Below are 9839 nucleotides of genomic sequence, written 5' to 3'. Positions count from 1 at the left end.
GCTCCCACACACGCAAGCACACACACACGCAAACCCCAAGTGATAAAACAACCAATAACCACAAATAAACAAACAAAGGACCAGATCCCCAACAGTGGCTCACAATTGATAAAAATTATTAGTTACTAAACAAACTCCAGAGGCAGCACCAGTCGCTTCTAAACTATGTAGGGAGGAGGGAAGCCCGAACAAGATCAAACAAAATACAATGAAATATATCTATAAAAACAAACAAAACTAAAACAGTAGCAGGCTGCCCTGCAAGACAATACAAAAAGTTAAAATTAGACATCAGGTTGACTAAGTAATACAGTGGGAAGAAACCTTCCATTACCAATTCAGCTTTGGATTCCAGTCCCCTCTTAGTCACCTTCCCAGGGAATGAGCTAAAAACCAAAGTAAACCCATAGGTGCTGCAATTGTGAAAAGGGTTTGCGGTCCTGGCTCTACCCTGTTTATAATCAACTACCAAGCCAGTTGAAATCAATCATTCAATCATAGAGTAGGGAGGAGAGGCCAACCTGAGGAACTTGTACTACTACAATCGGTTGTATTTATTGAGTTCAAAGCATGTGGTAACTTTGCTTTTAGTGCAGACTCCATATAGTCAGAGATGATCATGCAAACAACTTTCCTCTGCCACCATCACGTAAATGTGCTGTCCATGACTTTGTTCAGTAGCAACACACTGACAGATTCTTGGGCAAATCACTTTAAAACTGAGCTGATTGTTGAGACCCAGCAGCTGCTGCAGATGATTAAATCTCTCCAGTTGCTGACCTCTTGCCAAAGATCACACAAAATCTCCATAACTACATCAGGACCCTAATCTGCACTGCCCTCTCTGTTCCTCAAGCATTTAAATGGTAATTAATACTTAAGCCACCATTGCAACGAGGACTTGCTTTATGCTCAACTGTTTCATATTGAAGACAAAATAATCATCCAACCAAAGGCTGACTGGCAGGCTACTTTCAGGTCCCATGAATAACAACTAGCCATGGAAGACGCTGTGTCCCCACTCAAGTATGTGTCAGGAAGTCAAGTGGGTTTTGTGTTATCTCTTCGTACTTTCAGCTGCCTATTAGCATAGCTATTCAGATGGCACGGCCCATAGCCCACAATGGGAATAGAAAGGGGAAGCCAATCTCTCTCCCTCTTACTTTTTTCTTTATGTCTTTCACTCTTGAGTATGTCTCTCTTCTCGCTTCCTCACTCCTAACTAATCCGCTAAGTCCCATGGGGGCTAGAAGTCGTTGAGTACTGAAGTGGCTTTTTGTCTTTTTGGTTTTGTGTTGGGAAGTGGGAAGTCCACCTGCTCCGAAGAATTAAAAAGCGTAGTGTAAGTGGAAATCTCGGAGGTGACAGACTTGAGGCAAGTGGGATATTCAGTGACGTGAGAAGACTTATTTTCAAGGGTAACTAATCATTACTATTTGAACGAAAGAAGAAATGTTACTTCTGTATCTTGGCCCTGAATTCAATACACCACATGTTTAGACTGGGCTGAACCCCATTTCAACAGTCAGTGGAGAATGGTAATTTGAGATTTATGATGGGTCAGAAAAAGATTGAAAGAAAAGTAATTACTTTTTCATGACAGTTATCCAAGCTTTCTTTGAGCAGAGAAATAGCATTATTGTAGTAGATAGAATGTATAAATGTATTTTTATCGCATTAACAAAAAGGCAATAAAAGTAGTCATTTAGCTCAAAGCCATCCAATCTAAAAACAGTTAAAGGTGCTTGTTTTTTTACAGCATTTTGATAAATACAAATCAATATAACATTTGCAGAGGCAGTTAATAATACACTGCTTGAAAGGTTTGTAGTTTCAGTGTAGACGCTTAATAGGAAAACCTGGAGGTTCAAATTTAAAAGAATTCCCCTAATCAGTCATTGGTCCTGTTTAAATAATGGCCTGTCAGCAAAGTATAAAAGTATTGCATACTACTTCTACTACTTACTACTTCCACTTTACTACTTCTTAATATCTGTAATGCTTTTAATGTTTTATGTAAAGCACTTTGAGATGTCCTGTCCATGAAATGTGCTATACAGATAAATTGCCTTGCCTTGCATATTTAGCAATGCAGAGAAAATGGAATTCACACATATGGCGCTGTTCTGGTCTACCCCTCAAAATGCATTTAATGTGTTTAATGTGTTACTTTGTAATGTTTTACTCTTAGCACTGCTCAAGAACACTTTAATGTGTTGTCTGGGGAATTTGGGGCTCCAACTACTGACCTTCCAAGTGGCAACCAAATGCTAAATATTTCTCAATCTGAAATTGATGGTCTGTCTTACACAGTTACAAGGGTGTACCCTGGAAATTCTTAAATGTTTTTGTCAAAACATACATTATTTATAAAACTGAATTAATCCACAACAAAGCCGAACTACTACTTGATGTCATAATCAGCTTGGTCACCCAGCTCAAAAATGCATGTGCCAGCCACAGGTAGCAGATGTGTGTCTTCTATGAAACGCTAAGAAACCAAAATGAGACCTGCTTAATTCGGGTCGGTGATACTGGACAACCCGGCATACAGATGCTTGTGCCTTCAAGTCTACGTCAATAAAACTTGTTTGTGGAAACATGCAGGGCTCCAAATCAACACAAAAATGCATAAAAATAAAGCTTTAATGAAAAAGTTTAATAAAAAAAAATAATACTAAAGTACAAGCCAATCATAATTGCTCATTAAGGTGAAAATGGATGCTGGAAAAGCTGGTGTTTCTGTCAAAATGTGCTATTGTGTTGAAATGATGTTTTTGTGTTGTGGCCTTGTGCAGAAGGCATCGGTAAGACATCTCAATGGGTAGGGTGAAATGTGAAAACATTGGCTCCGCTGAGCCAAATATGGAAAACAGCTGAATCTCTCATCATGATGATGAATGAAGCAAATAAAGATTATTTCATGATGTATGATCCATCTATTGACTTAGTCCTTATTATTGTGCATGTGGTGTCATTTGTGAGCTAATGCCTGAAGAAAGTGAAGCTGAATGAGAAGAGATATTTGTCATTCTTCAGCTTCACATAGTGACATGGATCTGATTGACAAGTCTGATAAATTTGGCGGGAAATGTGCAAGTTCTCCAACAGAGTTCTCCTCACCACTGACACACACTTCCAAACCAGTTTGTTGAGCCGTTTCCCCTCTCTGGCTGTCATGCAGTTCCCCCAGCACACAACAGCAATAGCTACAGCACTGGCAACAACTGACTGATAGAAGAGGTACACCATTTTGTTGCAGACTTCAAAGGATTCCAGCTTCATGAGAAAGGAGAGTTTTTTTTTTGTTTGTTTTGTTTGTGCTGCATTTTAATGCACCAACCAGTCCAGCTTGTGATCCAGGTAGACACTCAGATATTTATCAGTCTGGACCACCTCAATGTCCTCCCCCTCAGTTACCACAACTAGGTGATGTGCCTACTGCCTCCCAAAGTCCACCATCATCTCCTTGGTTTTAGATGTATTGAGGCTTCTTCTTCAGTTGAAGGCCTTGGCTTGAAGAGCACATGCAGAGGCACAGCCAGTTTTGCAGCATAGTCCTTCAGAAGCGTTGGTGTTATTCCATCAGGCCCAGTTGACTTGCCATGACGCACCCTACTTAACTTCACCCTCACCTCATTCACAGTGAAAAAAAATCACTGCTAGGTGCCCTGTCAGCAGAGATGGAACAGTCACTGGCTGGAGCAGGACAGGAGGCAGCAGCCGAGGTGGAACAGCTGCTTGCTGGAGCAGCATCTTAAAGTAAACATTGCATTGCACCCAATTAAAAATACTAATATTGAATTGCTCATGAAGCTTCAAACTAAAGAATTCCCCTCTGGATTTAATAATTTATATATTTATTACACAATAAATTCTAATAGTTTAAAGCAGAGGTGGCCAATGTTGGTCCTTCAAGGCCACAATCCTTCAGGTTTTCCAAATTTCCTTACTCCAACACACCTGACTTAAACTAATGAGTCATTGTGCAGATCCTTATAGGCTGTTGGATCCATTTAATTTGAGTCAGGTGTGCTGGAGCAGGGAAATCTGGAAAACCTGCAGGATTGTGGCCCTCGAGGACCTATGTTGGCCACCGCTGGTTTAAAGGTTCACTTCACCCCAATACCAAACAGTTTGGCTAATTACACTAAACTATTAAACGCTAACACTAACAATCTGAATATGCTTTTCTTGAACTTTATTACACAGAAATATGTATTATTGGATACATTTTCATTCAGCATTCACATACGCTTCAAACCTGTTAAAACATATAATGGAAAATGTCTGGTCTGTGGTGTACAATCTTTAGCTTGTTGTGGGAATTTGAAAAAAAGAGTAAAACACCGCAATATCTTGAAACGTTTCATTAACTGGTCACAAATCAGAGAAATCTGCAGAGAAAATAAAGAAACAAACACATCTCACAAAAAAAAATAAATGAATAAATAAATATAAGCTATATTATAGATGCAAATAGTGATTTTTAATATTTTCCATGTTATGATACCAAATTAACTTTTACCATAAAGTATAAACTGCTAAAAGCCTATGTGTTTTCCAATGTTTGCCTTTTGGGAAATGTAAACAGGTTCATACTTTTATTAAAATGTTAGCCTGTACGTGTTTTCCCCATAACATCCATTTCATTACTTTTACCATTTATTTATCTTTAACTTGTGTTGGCACCTCAGTTTCATTAAACTAAATGTGCGGATCAAACTGTTTATTTCCAACAAGCAAAACTATCTACTAGCTTAACGTAGATTGATATCTGACATACTTTGAAGACTGTAAAGGAAAATAGAGTCAAATCATATTAAACTATTCACAGTAAAACCTTAATTTCTTGGTCAGTTTCAAGTCGACAAAATAAAGTAATGTAATGGTATTAAACAATGAGATTCCCATTTAGTACTTAGTCTCTGATTGTCATCTAGACTGATTTGTAATGAAAGAGAGGGCACTTTCAGGAAAGAACAAGGGGTCTTGAAGTGTGGGTCCAGAACTGTGCGTCTGAATCTGCCAAGAAACCTGAATGGTTAAATACATTCAGTTATAATTATTATGTGGATTTCAGATGTAACTTCTCATCCCAGCAAACTCTTGTGTCTTTAAGGCAGGAAGTGGGAAAAAATAAAAAATAAATAAAAAAATAAAAAAACAGAATGTGCATTAATTGTTCTGTCCATTTTATACAAATTCTTTAAAATCAGTGTAAACTCACCATCAATTAATAACATATTAAACCTTCTGTGGCTCTGGATAAAGCTGCACTTAATCATAAAACTGATATCATTTATTGCACCATTACACAGAGGTTTTTTTGTGTACGTGATAGTAAACTTAATAGCAACCTTTGTTATGGATTTTCTCTCCAACAGAGGCAGTGCTCCTGAGCTGTCTGAAATGCATTTTTGGCACTGAAGGCTTTTCTTCCATAATGTGTCTATGTCACCATGTGACACATTTGCATAATGCCCTCATAGCAGCTTTTGGCATACCCTTAAAGAATAGGCAGCTGCTTTGCTGTCAGGCATTTTTATTTACTCATTAGAGCTGCTTCTGGTAAGTCAAGTGTCTCAGCTTCAGTCAGATGCTTATTGTTGGTTGCAACTGGGAACACTGGACTGCCACAACAAAAAGTGCATCTTAGGTAGCAAGTTAACATGCTAATGTGGATGACATTGCTATTACCTTTCACATACCTCCAGTCAAAAGGTATTAGAAAATACAAGGGACATTTAGACTTTTTTAAAACACTCCGACTGATTGGAATCGAGTTGCCAAGTTGAGAACCGAGTTTGGATATTTTGCTGTGTTACACTGCAACCTAAACTAGGCTATTTGTGATGCTTTACATAAAATGTTGCGTGGTCAATCTGTAGTAGACTGTGCTTTAAAAGTATTGGACTCTATGGTCTTGTTGCCAATAAAAAGCTCCTGAAACGAGAAAATAAGCTTACAGTATGTGATCACTGCATCAAACACTGTTGGTAAAAAACAAAAAAAAAAAGGACAGAAAGGTGCAGCAACAATAAGTACACTGGTTTATGTAGCTGTGTATATGGATATGGGCGTATATATGTATGGATGCATGTGTGGGTGTGTGTGTGTTACGCCTGCCGGCTTATCAGCCAGGAGGACCTGGAGTTTCAGGAAGTGCTGGACTCAGAGGCTGTGTCCGAATGTGCACCCTACCCCCTAACCCCTCGTTCACTACATAGGGCTGCACTACATAGCACACTACATAGTGCACTCATTCTCTTTGCGATTCGGACACGAAGCTCCCTATTTTTTCTTCACCAGAAACCACATGACTACCGCCGTCACCACGGCAACCATAACCCATGTGACTCGATGCAGTATTCTCCATCGGAGAAATGGCACAAGTTTTAAATATCTTCTTATTAATGCTAATTCAGATTTTAATCGTCCAAATAAGTAAACAACGGCAGAGAAGACGAAGGAGACATGTGATGAGGAGAAAGGCACCTGTTGCGTTAGCAAGACACCACGTAAGTAAATAGTTTTGGTTTTTTTTTGTATCCTGTTTATCACAATCAGACAACGCCATCTTCTGGCCAAAGTTAAATGTACTTTTGGTCCTCATCTCAAATTAAAAGCTGCTGTTACAGCTAGTTTTATGGGAGATCAGTTTACTTTCTCTATAGAGAACACTGTTGGCCTTTATGTAGACCAAGAACAGGCCTCAACTCCAGCTTATATCACATCTTAGTTATACATGTTATAAATTGTATGTACACAGGATTTAAAATAAGAATAAATTGTGACACTAAATAAAATGACTTTTTACATAGAATGAACTTTATTGGTTAAAAGAACACTGCATTGGAAATTAACCAACAGAATAACATGCTTAACAACAAACAACACTGAGCTCCTTCAAACATTGAATTTTAAGTAGCTACATTACTTGGAAAGTTGTTTTTTTTTCTTTTTCATTTTAGTCTTTTGTTTTATTTTTTTCCTTAATTGTTTCAAACAACCTCACAAAGTTTTATGTTTTTTAGGGACCATTACTTTTCTGCCAGGTGAATAAAAACGTCCCCCTCCTGACCATGTATTTTGATGGTCACTCTGACCTCCGCCCTGACTTCCGCCTGAACCGAGACACCATCTCGGGTCTGATTGGGCAGCTTTGGGCCACAGATCACCATGGCTGGGGGAAACACCTGGACACGCTGGTGTTTCTCTTCTGGTTGGCAAGCAGCACATCATACCGTGTTGTGGCCCGGGCCTTTGACATGCCCAGGTCCACGGTCTGCGACGTTGTCCACAGGGTTGCAGAGACCATACTGGCTCTGTGCAGAAGGGTCATCAACTTTCCCTCTTCGGATGGAGTGGCAGAGGTTTCAGCTGGTTTCCAGAAGCTTGGTGGATCTCCAGCATTTAGGAAGGTGATGGCTGCCACGTCAAGATCAAGCCCCCTGGTGAGAATGTGGAATGTTATTTTAACAGGAAGCTTTTTCATTCCATTCAGTTCCAGGCAGTGTGCGACCATAGAGGCAGATTTCTGGACATTTTTGTTGGATTTCCAGGATCAGTACATGATTCCAGTGTACTAAAAAACAGCCCCTTGTACACCCAACATCTTTACCCACCGAACGGTTTCATCATCATCGGCGATGGTGGATATCCGTGCCTGTCACAGCCCATCACCTTTTATTTTAAATAAAAAGAAATCATTAAAATTTTCCAACACTTTATTTAATTTTCTCAACTAATTTTTCTAATAGAGACAACAATCTCTCCTCCCTTTCCTCCTCCTTTTTCTCCCTTTCTTCTTCTCTCTTTTCTCTCTCTTCTCTTTGCTCAGCCCCATTTTCTGGAGCACAGCCCGTAAACCACACACAAACACAGTATTAAATAATTGCAGCAGCAGTAGTACTTACATTAAATAAAAATAATAAGCTTACTTCAAGCCAGCAGCCGAAGCAAACCTCCTCCCATTAAAGAGGTGGTCCTCCGCCACACGGAGGCGGACCAGCCTCTCCACGTCCTTATCTGTCCCTAAAACAACAAAAAACAGCATATATCATATCCTACAACATAACCTAAACATGTACCCAACTTATTTTCTGATAAGCAGTTAATTAATAATTAGTGTTAAAAGATGTCATGAACATCGCTGAGCAGATGCACGGAAAGCTAAAAAAAGCTGAATGCGATCGTTGACTATCCTCAATTTATTTATATATATATATATATACGTGGTCACAATGACCAAAAACCGTTACATCACAAGTTGTATTTTATTTCAATGCATTAACAACACTCAATTATTGAATATGATTAATAAAATACTTACATTTATAGGTCATTTCTTGCCGCTCGTTTTTTTCACCACCTTGCGCCATGTTGAGCTTCTGCCCGCAATGCATTGTGGTCTATATTAGCCCGTCTAGTAACCATCGATGCTCACTACTTTTCAAGATGCATTGTGGGTAATTTTGAGTGCCTTACTTTTTTCGTTCTGGACATTCGGACACCCCGACAAAATGGCGTGTTCCCTATATAGGGCACTATGTAGGGAGTAGGGTGCACATTCGGACACAGCCAGAGTGACTGTGGAGACTACCCAGCACCCGCCTCCCCTGCTTCATGATTGGTCACCCTACGCGTCACTCCCTAAGCAGCTACCCAATTGGGAGATGAGGCCTCCTTTAAGAAGTCATCATCACCATCATCCGTGGCAGCTGTGGACAGTGGGACACATGCATGCCAGTTTGAGAGAGAATTCTGCTTGTGTAGTTCAGAGACTTTTCCTGTGTGGATTTTTGGAGATTTGGATGTAAAACTAATTCCTTTTGTGTTCTGGGTTTGAGTACCGTCCCTGCATGAAATAAGGAGGTTTTGTGTTTGGTTCATTGGGAGTTTGGTTTTGTTTTGATCATTAGAAGCCCACCTGAGAGCGTGTATTTATTTTGTTTGTTAGTATACCGCCTGTGAGCGTGAAGCCCGTTTTAGGGACATTTTTGGTTTGTTTGGTTTGTTTATTAGTGTTAAAGATAATTGTTAATAACACAAAAGGGACGCTTTTGGTTTATTTATTTTATAGCCAGAGAAGGATTTTTTGTGTTTTAATTATTAATAAAGAACATTGTATTTTATTTATCCTTGGTCCGGCTTTGTCTGTGTTACTGTCCTATTGACCCCTGGACAAAAGGGGGACATAACAGTGTGTGTATGTATGTATGTGTATATGTACATATATATATATATATATATATATATATATATATATATATATATATATATATATATATGTATATATATTACAGTATAAATGTACAGAAGACTTCAATCTTCTAGAAAGTCTTATTTTTACTTTTTTTTTTTTTTTCACTATCCTGGTCATACTCTGATTCAGGAACAGCAAATAATAATAATAATAATAATAATAATAATAATAATAATTAATATTAATAATAATAAAAGACAAAACAATTAGTGATATTGACATATTAATAATGCCATCATTAAATTTGATTGGAAAACATTGGGCTGCTATTTTATGTGTCTTTGGTCTTACAGATGAACTGTTTTAAACAAAATTTAAATGGATGTCATTCTCACAGATATTTAAACCTGATATTATTGTTAACTGATGTCATTTATTTTTTTACTCATAGGGGAAAACATGCATGGATCAGTTTTTGAGTTTCATGGGAAAGTAGAATTGGCAATATTATCTAAAAATAGAACAAAACCAAAAAAAAAACTAAAAAAAAAAACAAACAAAAAAAATAAAAAATTGAAGATGCCTCATAAGTTTAATACATACCTGTCATGAAACAGGCCAATGGTTATTA

At 38.2% G+C, this 9839-nt stretch overlaps 1 long non-coding RNA gene across 1 annotated transcript; it reads right to left on the bottom strand.

Moving 5' to 3' along the window:
- Window positions 1-399: 399 nt before the first annotated feature.
- LOC121638619 lies at window positions 400-9192 on the bottom strand. The gene is made up of 4 exons (XR_006010048.1): window positions 9181-9192; window positions 7142-7144; window positions 3969-3973; window positions 400-538 (listed from the first exon to the last, which is right to left on the bottom strand). It is a non-coding gene; the product is annotated as an uncharacterized LOC121638619 (long non-coding RNA).
- Window positions 9193-9839: the final 647 nt, after the last annotated feature.

The sequence above is a fragment of the Melanotaenia boesemani genome, chromosome 4 (genome assembly GCF_017639745.1).
Source record: "Melanotaenia boesemani isolate fMelBoe1 chromosome 4, fMelBoe1.pri, whole genome shotgun sequence".
Classification (NCBI taxonomy): domain Eukaryota; kingdom Metazoa; phylum Chordata; class Actinopteri; order Atheriniformes; family Melanotaeniidae; genus Melanotaenia; species Melanotaenia boesemani.
Note: the sequence above shows the minus strand (reverse complement) of the source record. Positions and strands in the feature narration are given on the sequence as shown.